The sequence below is a fragment of the Myotis myotis genome, unplaced genomic scaffold, assembly GCF_014108235.1.
Source record: "Myotis myotis isolate mMyoMyo1 unplaced genomic scaffold, mMyoMyo1.p scaffold_m19_p_16, whole genome shotgun sequence".
Classification (NCBI taxonomy): domain Eukaryota; kingdom Metazoa; phylum Chordata; class Mammalia; order Chiroptera; family Vespertilionidae; genus Myotis; species Myotis myotis.
The window spans coordinates 52,472,207-52,482,691 of record NW_023416320.1 but is presented as its reverse complement, the minus strand read 5'-3'; the positions used below and the strand labels follow the sequence as shown (position 1 = coordinate 52,482,691).

The 10,485-nt window shown below is 51.5% G+C and overlaps 1 long non-coding RNA gene across 1 annotated transcript; it reads left to right on the top strand.

Annotated features, from left to right (window-relative positions):
- Positions 1–2,492: 2,492 nt before the first annotated feature.
- On the top strand, positions 2,493–7,426 carry LOC118670484. The gene is made up of 3 exons (XR_004972352.1): positions 2,493–2,869; positions 6,468–6,569; positions 7,254–7,426. It is a non-coding gene; the product is annotated as an uncharacterized LOC118670484 (long non-coding RNA).
- Positions 7,427–10,485: the final 3,059 nt, after the last annotated feature.

The following is a 10,485-nucleotide window of genomic DNA, read 5'->3' as shown; positions in this document are numbered from 1 at the left end:
GGAAAGAAACATCTGCACAGCATATGTTTCAAGGGACCTGGCGTATATAGCATACTGTTCTTAATATGTTTGCTCCCCTTAGCGCTGTGTGTTTTAACCAAGGTCACCTCTCTGAAAGGTTGTTTCCCCAGGTAGGGATTTTTCCCTGAAGTCAGGGAGGGGATAAAACTCCTTAACTAAGTGCCAGGCGGGTAGTTAATCACTTTAACTACAAACAATCACGCTTAAGCTACATAATCTTTACTCCCTGGAATGGAGATAAGAAACGCCCTACCCTTTGCAATAGAAATTGACAGGATTAAAATCAACTGGTATAAATATGGATGTAACAAGACAATAAACAGCAGAACTTTGCTGGAGATCCAGACCAGAACTTGACTGGAGATCCTGGCTAGAGATCCTGGCTAGGCTGCTGATCAACTGAACGCTGTCTCTGTGTCATTCCTTCTTCACCGACTCCGTCCACACCTTTGGGGACCCCTGGACCTGCTGGGGTTGGACCCCAGCAGGTGCTGGGGAGCCTCGGGTGCTGGGGAGCCTCAGGCTCCTGCCCGTCCCTCCCGCCTCCTCTCCGTCCCTGGTGCAGGTTCTGCTCCTGCTGGGTCTGAGACCTGAAGCCTGAGGGATTCACTCCTGGGATGAGTTAAGGATCAAGGAAAAGAGCTCAATGGAATCACAGAACAACTTTCCCAGTTGCTTTCTATCCAAGTGTGAACCTGACAGACTTCAATGGAGCATGTAAACTGAAGAACTGGGACATAAGGGGTGCTCAGGGCCGCCTCGCAGGATGGCGGGCCACTCGGAGCCCTAAAAGCATGTTTACACGAGACTTTAAAACCCCTTTTTCTCCTGTCTCCCCTTCCTGTCAATATTTTATGAATCAGCTTTTCAAATATTAATTCACAATGCTTGGTCTTCTTAAATTAGCTTACATAAGTGATTTTTGATTTACAAAACAAAAAATTGTTATTTAAAAATATTATTTGGAAATTCCTGAGGGCCTGAATGCAAGTCACGATTATGGGTTTAGAAACTGCCATCATTAGAGACATAAATGCTATTTAGTGCTTTATTAAACATTTTGAGTTGTATCCTCAACGACCACATGTTGAATGTATAAAATGCATACGATTACCTCAAATAGAAACAAATTTCTTGTATTTCATCTACATTTTGACTCACTATTGGAAAATGTGATTACATGACTAGGTTGCTGGATAGCTCATTATTTTTCTTTATTTGGCAAAAGAAGTAGAAGCTGTTGCTAAATTTTTCGGATGATTTCATTGCCCTCAGCAGAAGCTACTGTTAAAACAAATAAGTTTGTCAAATACAGGTGTCAGAATCAGAGAATTCCTCAGAAGAACCTTCGGATTCCACAGGTTTCCAAAAGCCCTGGTTCGCAGTGAAAATCGTCTTAAAGGCGCCACAACATTGCATTCACGTCCCAGCGCTATGTCAGCTCAATCCCAGCATCTAGGCAGCTGCCTGTCCAAAAGCGAGTAAACACGTGGCTCCTGATTCAATGTGGAGCAGGAGGGCTCACCTGAGTCCTCTTCTGCAGCGCGGGGTGCGCGTGAGGGTCCAGGAGGCCCTGGCGCTCAGAGCAAGCGATGGCGACTCGAATGGCCTTACCTTTGCTCCCTCTTCTGCTCCCGGTCGTGCTGGGATCCCTGAGGAGGTGTCTGTGGAGGCCGTCTCCGAGCTCTCTTCACTGGCACCACAGAGGTGTGGGCGCCTGGGCGCAGCAGCTCAGTCTCCATTGGCCTGGCTTCTGCCCACGAGCTCGGGGCTGCTGGGCGCTCACTCCCCCTGGTGCGTTCCGGCCTGGCGCAGGCTCTGCCCTGAGAGCCTTCGGGGATTCTCCCGGAGGAGATGTCGCCCCCGATGGGAGTGGGGCTCCCACAACACAACCCTAAGAAACACTTTGAACTGCTCCTTGGAAAAGTCTGCAGGGCAGGAGCGCGCTCCTACAGGACGCGGGGCAGGACCCAGGACGCCCAGGGCGCTCTCACCCGGAGCCCAGGTGCTGCCCCTCGTGACCGGCGTCTGTGGAGCCGGTGGCTTCTGTGCGCATTAAGCCGAGTGTCCACTCTGCTGGACGTGAACGCGCGTCCTGTGTGTAGCTGCCAGCGCCGCCTCACTGTTGGACACGCAGCAGGGACCACAGGGACCACAGGGACCTGCTTGTCGCTCAGGAACCAGGCTGCTGCCCTTTAACATGATGGACGGTGCTATCCCTGTTGTAGGGCGGTGGCTGTGAAACAAACAAAATGACAAAACCAGGGCGAGCTGAAGTGTCTGAGTGCGGCTCCCTTTGGGCGTTCCCTCCTCTGCAGAGCCCGGGCGGAGCGGGCGGAGCGGGCGGAGGGGGCGGAGGGGGCGGAGGGGGCGGAGGGGGCGGAGGGGGCGGAGGGGGCGGAGGGGGCGGAGGGGGCGGAGGGGGCGGAGCGCAGGACGTCCCTCTCAGCCTCGCTGCCTGCGCTGGGGACGGAACCTGTGGGCTCTCCGTGAGCGAGGCTGGAGCCACAGGCTTTTCCTCTGTGCCTGATCGTCTTTCCACAAGGATGAGGCCTTGACTACTAATCAACTTTCCGGAAAGGTTGGACATTTTAACTCTGTCACACCCTGACGATCAGCAGGAACCACAGGGACCCTTCCCCACGGCTTGGGCGACCCTGCGCATCTCAGGACGCCTCCTACCAGGTGACAGCACCTGTGTGCAGGCATCCGTCCCAGCAGCGGGACCTGAATGTTTCCAGCCGCTGTGCTTCCTGTGGGAACGTGTGACCTGCGTCCCGGGAAGCCTGCTGAAGGAGGAGCCTGGCTGCGTTTCCCCTTGTTCCCCGGGGAAGAGCACGCAGTCTGGGTAGGTGTGGATCTCAGCCCTTGCTCGGTTCATTTATTTTATTTTCCTGACCTTTCAGTGACAGTGGACATACAATATTATACTAGTTTCAGGAGCCCAGTGATTAGGCATCATGTATCTTACTAAGTGGTCACCCAGATGAATCTCCACCCACCTGGCCCACGGGCAGTGGCCACAGCATCACCGACTGCATTCCCTGTGCTGTTCTTATAACTGCCATTTGTACTTCTCAGTCCCTCAACTTAATCCCTTAACCCAGCCCCAGAGCTCCTCCCTGGCAACCATCAGTTTGTTGTCTATCTACTAGTTTGTTTCTGGTTAGCTTTGTTTTTCAGATTCAACATATAAGTGAAGCCATATGGTATTTGTCTTTCTCTGTCTGACTAGTTCGCTCAGCATCATGCCCTCGAGGCCCATCCGTGCCGTCGCAGATGGCGAGATGTTATTCCTTCTGACGCTGCCACACTCCATGGTGTGCACATACCACATGCTCTTATCCAGCTGGCTGCTGGCGGGCGTTGCCATCTCTGTAACTGGATGAAGCTTGCCTCCTCTCAATCGGCTCCATCACATATGAAATGAGGACACCCCAATCCCCACAGGAGCATCTGAGGATGAACTGAACTAATGCTGACTGCACCCAGCACAGGACTAGACTTGCACTACTGTGAGGATTTCCCTCTTTGGGGGAAGGATGCGTCTGGGCCTACGCATCATTGCCTGGGTCCTAATACCAGGAAATGAGCGGCCAGGGGTCAGCTCTCTCCCGAAGTTGAACTGACAGGTGATACTGAGCAAGTGCACAGGAAGCCCCCACTGGGGGGAGCTGGCGACAAGAGCCACTTGGTCCCGGCCACTGTGCATGAGGACCCGCGGGAGCTCAGTGCCAGCGCTGCCTTCCCACATGCCTCCCTGCGCCTGGCAGAGCTGCGTGCTGTGCTCCGTAGGGCCCTCTCAGTGTCTGATGTTTACTCCCATTGCATGCCCATTGTTGCATGCCTACTGTTTCAAGCCCACTGTTGCATGGTCACTGTTGCATGCCTACTGTAACAATTATGCTGAAATCCAGTTGTGCACCTGACTGTGGGCATGGTCACCAACCAGATGTGTCCTCATGTCGTCAGGACAAGGTTTCGAGGTCGCCCCTTACATGGGTGCCACACAGACACAGCGCTCCCCCATCAGAGAGTCAGGAGGCGGCTGTGCGGGAGGCCTGGGAGGCAGCATCTCTGATCCACCAGCCTCTGAGGCAGGTCCCGACGCTGGCCTTGGGAAGATGCGGAATGCAAAGGGCAAGGAAAGGGCGCTGACGGGAGAGTAAAAGCAAAACTAGAAACCCACTGGGAGCCACTTTCCTCAGCAGCGCGCTGAGCTGCTGGCTCACCAGGCCCGACCGAAAGCCAAGTCCGCGTGGACGACATCAGCTCCACAGGGGCGTCTTGTCCACCAACCGGAAGCTGCTTCCTCTCAGGCCCACAGGGAAGGCCGCTGAGCAGCAAGGCCGGTCACAGACCCAGGACAGGCCTGCGGTAAGGCCAAGGGGGTGCTCGTTGTGCTATTCTCTGCTTCTCTGAAAGTGTAACTAAAGGCCGCATTTACATGAGCCAGATGGATATTTTTGATGCAGATACATTATCAAAAGTGGGTGGAGAGGCACCGTCGGCCACGTGGATGGCAGCCAGCACTCACCGAGCCCGTCGTGGCCACGCCCTCCCCGGGGGGGGGGGGGGGTGATTCTTGCTCCTGGTGTCTGGCCCGATGTCCTGAGCCCAGTTCAGGCCGGCGTGAGAGCCTCGGGCTTAGGGTGTCGTGGAAGCGGAGGAACTGGCCACTGTCGGCTCATGACAGGACTTCGCTGTATTCACCTGATGGGCCGACACCATTGGAGAGGAAGCGATTACAGGTAAAGGAGGGGAAGGCAGCCTTTGCAATAACCGTCAGTATTCCTCCCAGGACAATGCCAGCCTCACCCATGTCCATCTCATGTGCATGTGCCGGTGACTCTGCTATGGTTCGACCAACTAGGCCTTTATCTGTCTCTCCACACAGCCTCCCACTCTGGCCGCCTCCTGTGTAGGCCCCTTCGCGCTGCACCTGCAATGGTGGTGCCGCGGGGCAGGTGTGCTCACCGCTGGCAGAGGCCATGGCCCGGACCCTGCGCCGGCCCGAGGAGAATTCTGTGATGCGGTCAGCTCTCTGACCAGTTCATTTCCTAAGCACTGAGCCTAGAACTTGGCTTTCCTAGTTCTGTTGTGTGTTTTCTGAAAGAAATTATGTAGGAAACAGAAGTATGCTGGTATTTAAATGTTGTTGAGTTTTGCTTTGGGCTGAGCACAGGAGGGAACGTGAAATGCAGAGGTCGGTCTCGAGAAGAGGTTGCGCACAGTAGGGCCATTGGGGGCACTGTGGGTGTTCACAGGAACAGGTGCGTGTGAGGGAGTGGCAAAGCAGGACTCAGAGGTGGGAAATGTTTTGTGAGAAGTGACTGGATCAGTTATGCAGCGAGTTCATTAAAAGCATGAGATTCCAAGCCAGTAGCCGGTCCGGGCTGGGCACCACGCCCCTGGTGTGCTAGCCTGGGTGACAGTCGGTGACTTTCACTTACAATCCACAGGACCCGGTGCAGGGACAGAGCAGGCGGATGGCAACGCGACCGCAGAAGAGCCACATACAAAGGGTTTAAAGGCTAGAGGATATTAGGGTCCCATCTGAATGATCACTACATTTGATAATTTTATTATATTTTTCTCAAATTTTGATAAAATGGCTCACCTAAAAGTTATCAGATAAAATTTGCTGGGGCAGCTAGAAAAAATTCCGACGGAGCACTAGTTTTGAACAATATCAAAGTGGATTGTGATATCATGATCTTGGAAACGCTTGGTAGCAAGGTGACTGCAGTTAACATTACCACAGTGTATATTGGAAAGTTGCCGAGAGAATACATCTTAAAAGTTCTCATCATGAGAAAAAAATTGTAACTATGTGTGGTGATGGGTTGCAACTAGATTTACTGTGGTGATCATTTCATAATATATATAAATATCAAATCATCATATTGTACACCTGAAACTAATATGATGTTATACGTCTGTTACACTTCAATTTTTTCAAGTTTGATATTGGCATAATCATAGAAGATAATAAAAGAGTAAAATAACCCCAAAAAGAGCATTGGCGCATTCTAAATCATTTAACATGTGACTTGGGCACATCAAAGACAGTACAGAATAGAAAAATATTATTCAATAATTCGAATTGGAACAGTTGGGTTTGTTGTTTGAATTGTTTACCAGTGTTATGCACTATATATACATATATATATTTAAATCAAGTACTTCTATTAAGGCTTTTTATACTGAACGATTATCTTCTGCAGCCAGTTCCCCACCTTATTCTACTTTCTAAATGGTTATCATTTTCAAATCTTTTAGCTCCTTTTTTTGGTATGTTTACATTTAAAATATATTGAGTACAATCTCGCTTACCACTTTAGAATTTTCTTTAGGAAGTAATTTCCAAGAATGGGATACAAAACAACGAAATAACACACAAACACAATCTAATTAACCCAAATACTTCTGCTATCTATTCACAGACAGCCTATTAAGCAGGAAACGGATTCACTCTCACCGACAGCACAGCCCAGTCTCACTCACCCCAACCAGCACCACTAACATGGAAACTTTTAAAGCCTGCGGTAAGTTGATAGGCTTAAAACATATTTTTTGCTCTTAATTTGTAAGACTTGATTTAACTTTGGTTTAAAAGAATATCATTATAAATACATCACTTAGATGTGTAAGGATAGACTCAGCTATAATTCTGCTCTGTGAATAGCCTGATGATATGCTTCAATCATGTATCCACTTCAATTTTAATAGTTATGCAATTTCTACAAACCCATATTAACATAACATTTTGTCAATTTTTTTAAAAGTGTGCTTGATTTTTATTTGAGAATGTTTTCACATGAAAGGATTACATTTATACACCACTTCTTAATTCTATAACAAATTTTAGGCATTGAGAGCCCTTCAGGAATACACTAACTATTCCTATTTTACTCGATATGGTTTTATTTGCTGATTTTAAATCTCTAAAATCTGCCTGGCATTTGTCTTGTATGAGGTGATGATCCTTTCTGTGAAATTCTAATTAATTGCAGTTCAGTTAAGAGTCAAATCTGCACAGCCCTCCTGACACCCTCCCAAATGCTAGCAAAGGGATAAAATGTTATAAACCCACAACAACAAGGGGAGGGAAGAAGACGTTTGGAATCCAGAAAGCCAAAGCCATCAGCTAATTAAATGCGCAGATTTGAAACGCTGGAGCCCAGACATGCAACTGAGGAACCTGAGATGTGACCTCACTCTTGTTTCAGGCCCAAGGAGTGTGGGTGGCTGGAGCTGGGCTGGGCACTCATGGGGCAGAGATGCCCACATGGAACTCACCCCAGGAGACTCTCCGTGGTGCACGTGGTGCCTGGGCTATCGGACAAGCTACTTTGTACCCTGTGGCTGTGTACATGAAACTAACACAAAATAGTGTTGAATAAAAGTGTAATAAAAAATAAAACAAGGAAATAAGAATCTATACTAATAAAAGGGTAATATGCTAATTAGGCTGGATAGACTGGATGTCTTCCAGACATCCTTCCAGACAAAGCCATGGTGGCAGGGGCCGAGGCAGAGGTGGTTAGGGGCGATCAGGCAGGCAGGGGAGCAGTTAGGGGCATCAGGCAGGCAGGCAGAGAGGTTAGGGGCAATCAGGCAGGCAAGGGAGCAGTTAGGGGCATCAGGAAGGAATGCAGAGTGGTTAGGGGCAATGAGGCAGGCATGCAGAGTGGTTAGAGATGATCAGGCAGGCAGGCAGGTGAGCAGTTAGGAATCAGAGGTTCCAGTTTGTGAGAGGGATGTCCGACTGCTGGTTTAGGCCCAATTCAGGGCCTAAACCAGCAGTCGGACATCCCCCGAGGGGTCCCGGATTGGAGAGGGTGCAGGCTGGGCTGAGGGATCACCCCTGCATGAATTCTGTGCACTGGGCCTCTAGTCTATACTAATAATAGCCTAGGTGGTGTCATGCCCTCAAGTCATCACAAGATGGCCATCACAAGGTGGCCATGCAAAGCAGAGGTGGGCCTTGGCAGCCACTCCATGTGGTGAGGCCTGGGGTCCCACGGCTCTGCACAGCGCTGAGGAGGCTGGTCCCGGGGTCTCTGCTGCCTCACACGGAGGTGGCAGGTTCTGGCAGAGGAGGTGGGTTGGGGCAGGGGAGGGCAGTGGTAGGTGATCAGGCCAGCAGGGGAGGGCAGTTGGGGGCCATCAGGTCAGCAGGGGAGGGCAGGCCGGGCTGAGGGACACCTTCCCACCCCCCCCCCGACCCCGTGCATGAATTTCATGCACTGGGTCTCTAGTATATATATAAAAACCTTAGCAAACCATTATGATGGAATGACTGGAATGACCGATTGCTATGACACACACTGAACACCAGGGGGCAGATGCTCAATCCAGGAGCTGCCCCCTGGTGGTCAGTGCACTCCCACAGAGGGAGCGCTGTTCATCCAGAAGCCGGGCTCACAGCTGGCAAGTGCAGTGGTGGTGGCGGGAGCCTCTCCCACCTCTGAGGCAGGGCTAAGGAGCTAAGAAGTGAGTGGTGAGCAGTTAGGAGTGAGTGGAGAGTGGTTAGGAGCTCCACGCGCCGAGCCTAGCTTGGCTCCTCCCCAGCAGCCTGCCGCCCATTTTGGTTCGATCCCCACAGGCCTGATTGGGCTGAAACCGGCAGTCTGACATCCCCCAAGGAGTCCCAGATTTCGAGAGGGCGCAGTCCAGGCTGAGGGACCTCAACTGGTGTACAAATCTGTGCACTGGGCCTCTAGTGATTCAAATAAATGAAAGATGATCATATTTTACTCAGTTTTTATTAGAAAATTTTTCTGATACATTTACATAAAATTTGAATTGTTACTATAATAATTGTCATTTTTGAAAAGTGAAAAAAGTAAAAGCTCCATCTAGGAAGTAATTAGAATTCCCGAACCTTGACTAAGGGTCCCCTGGGATGGCATTTTCCTCGGTGCAGGGGTTGGAGGAATCTGTCCTGGGCTCAGGGACAGAGCTGGGGGCAGACAGGACCCTCATGAGAACACGGAGCTCATTCATCAGGTCCCAGAGAAACGAGCCCACAGCAGTGTGTCTGTGAACCTCACCCAGGAGATTACGGTCGGGGTCCCCCCCTTACAGAGATGGAGACGGAGTCCTGAGATCTGGTCAACAAGGCGGGGACCCGGGAGAGCTGGCGGGTTAGCTCCCGGCCCAGGGCCCAGTCCGAGTGCAGGAGGGACCAAGCCCCAGCGGGCAGGGAGCACGCGGTCTCCCTCCGGCCACAACTCAAATGAGAACCACCCAGAGCATCCTAGAGGCCCAGCCAGGGCGATGGGGAAGCAGCGTCTGGGCACCTGGTGGCCAGGCCAGGAGACACAGGGACACACCATCCTCCTAAATGGAGGCAGCAGGCCCTGGCCTCTCTGCAGGGCACAGTCCTTGCACCTGCGGCGGGAAGTAGGGGCCGCTGAGCAGCCCAGGAAGCCTCCAGAGTACAGAGGAGACGGAAGCAGAGAGGGATTGTGAAGACACTGAGCTGAACTTCAGCAGGTTGTTTAGCCTCATAGAAGCGGATCTTGTGACAAGTGACTCTCGTTCCGATGACGCTAAGCCTGGCGAGGGAGGAAGTGTAGATAAGGTGACGGCGAATGCAGCACAAGTGGGAGGCAGGCGAGTGGTGAGGAGTCCCCATAGAAATTACTTAATTTAATAATTAACACTGGAGGAACTGGGGACCATGGGGTCTGTGAGCTGCAGAAATGGGTTCAGAAATAAGAACATGGAGGGCCAGGGACTGGAGGTGAGGGGGGCGGGGTGGGAGGGAGACCTGGGGGGTGGCCTCAGAGTGCAGAGGGGGCAGGAGAAACAGGAGGCTGGCTGGATGGGGCTGTTTATCGACAGGCACAGTGGCCTGAGGCTCAGGGGCCTCCCTCCCTCAGGGTGAGCTGGAGGCCCAGCCCGTTCCCTTGAGGGTGAGAGGCTCATTCTCAGCATAGATGTGTGTCCTGCCGCCCTGTCGCTCCCCCGCTGCCGAGCAGGGCGGGACTGTTTGAGATGGAGAACGTCTGCTATCCAGGTGGCCTGCCCTAAGTTTAGTAATTTTATGTCGGGTTGAAGAATCAAAACATAAGCCCATCGCCTGTCTATATTAGTGATTAGAAGTCCGATGCTGAGTTTACTCAGTGCTCAGGGTGAACATTCTGGGTTCCTGTCACCGCTCACCTTTCTGAACCCCTAGAAGAGGGGAAATAGCATATTCTGTAACATTGGAGGAGAAAAAACTGGCCTTTTCCCTTTCAGTTCAGTCATCACACCTGTTCGGAGGGAAAACAGTCCGATTCCAGGCACTGGGCTGACACCCCCCCTCCCCCAGTCCATGTCCCTAAGGTCCGTGTGGTGAGCTGCCCCAGAACCTGCCTTCACAGTGGAACTTCACACGCTTCATCGATTAAACTAAGACACTTTGCCACCCTTCATGTGCATTTTCAAGTCAGAAATGTTAAATACAAA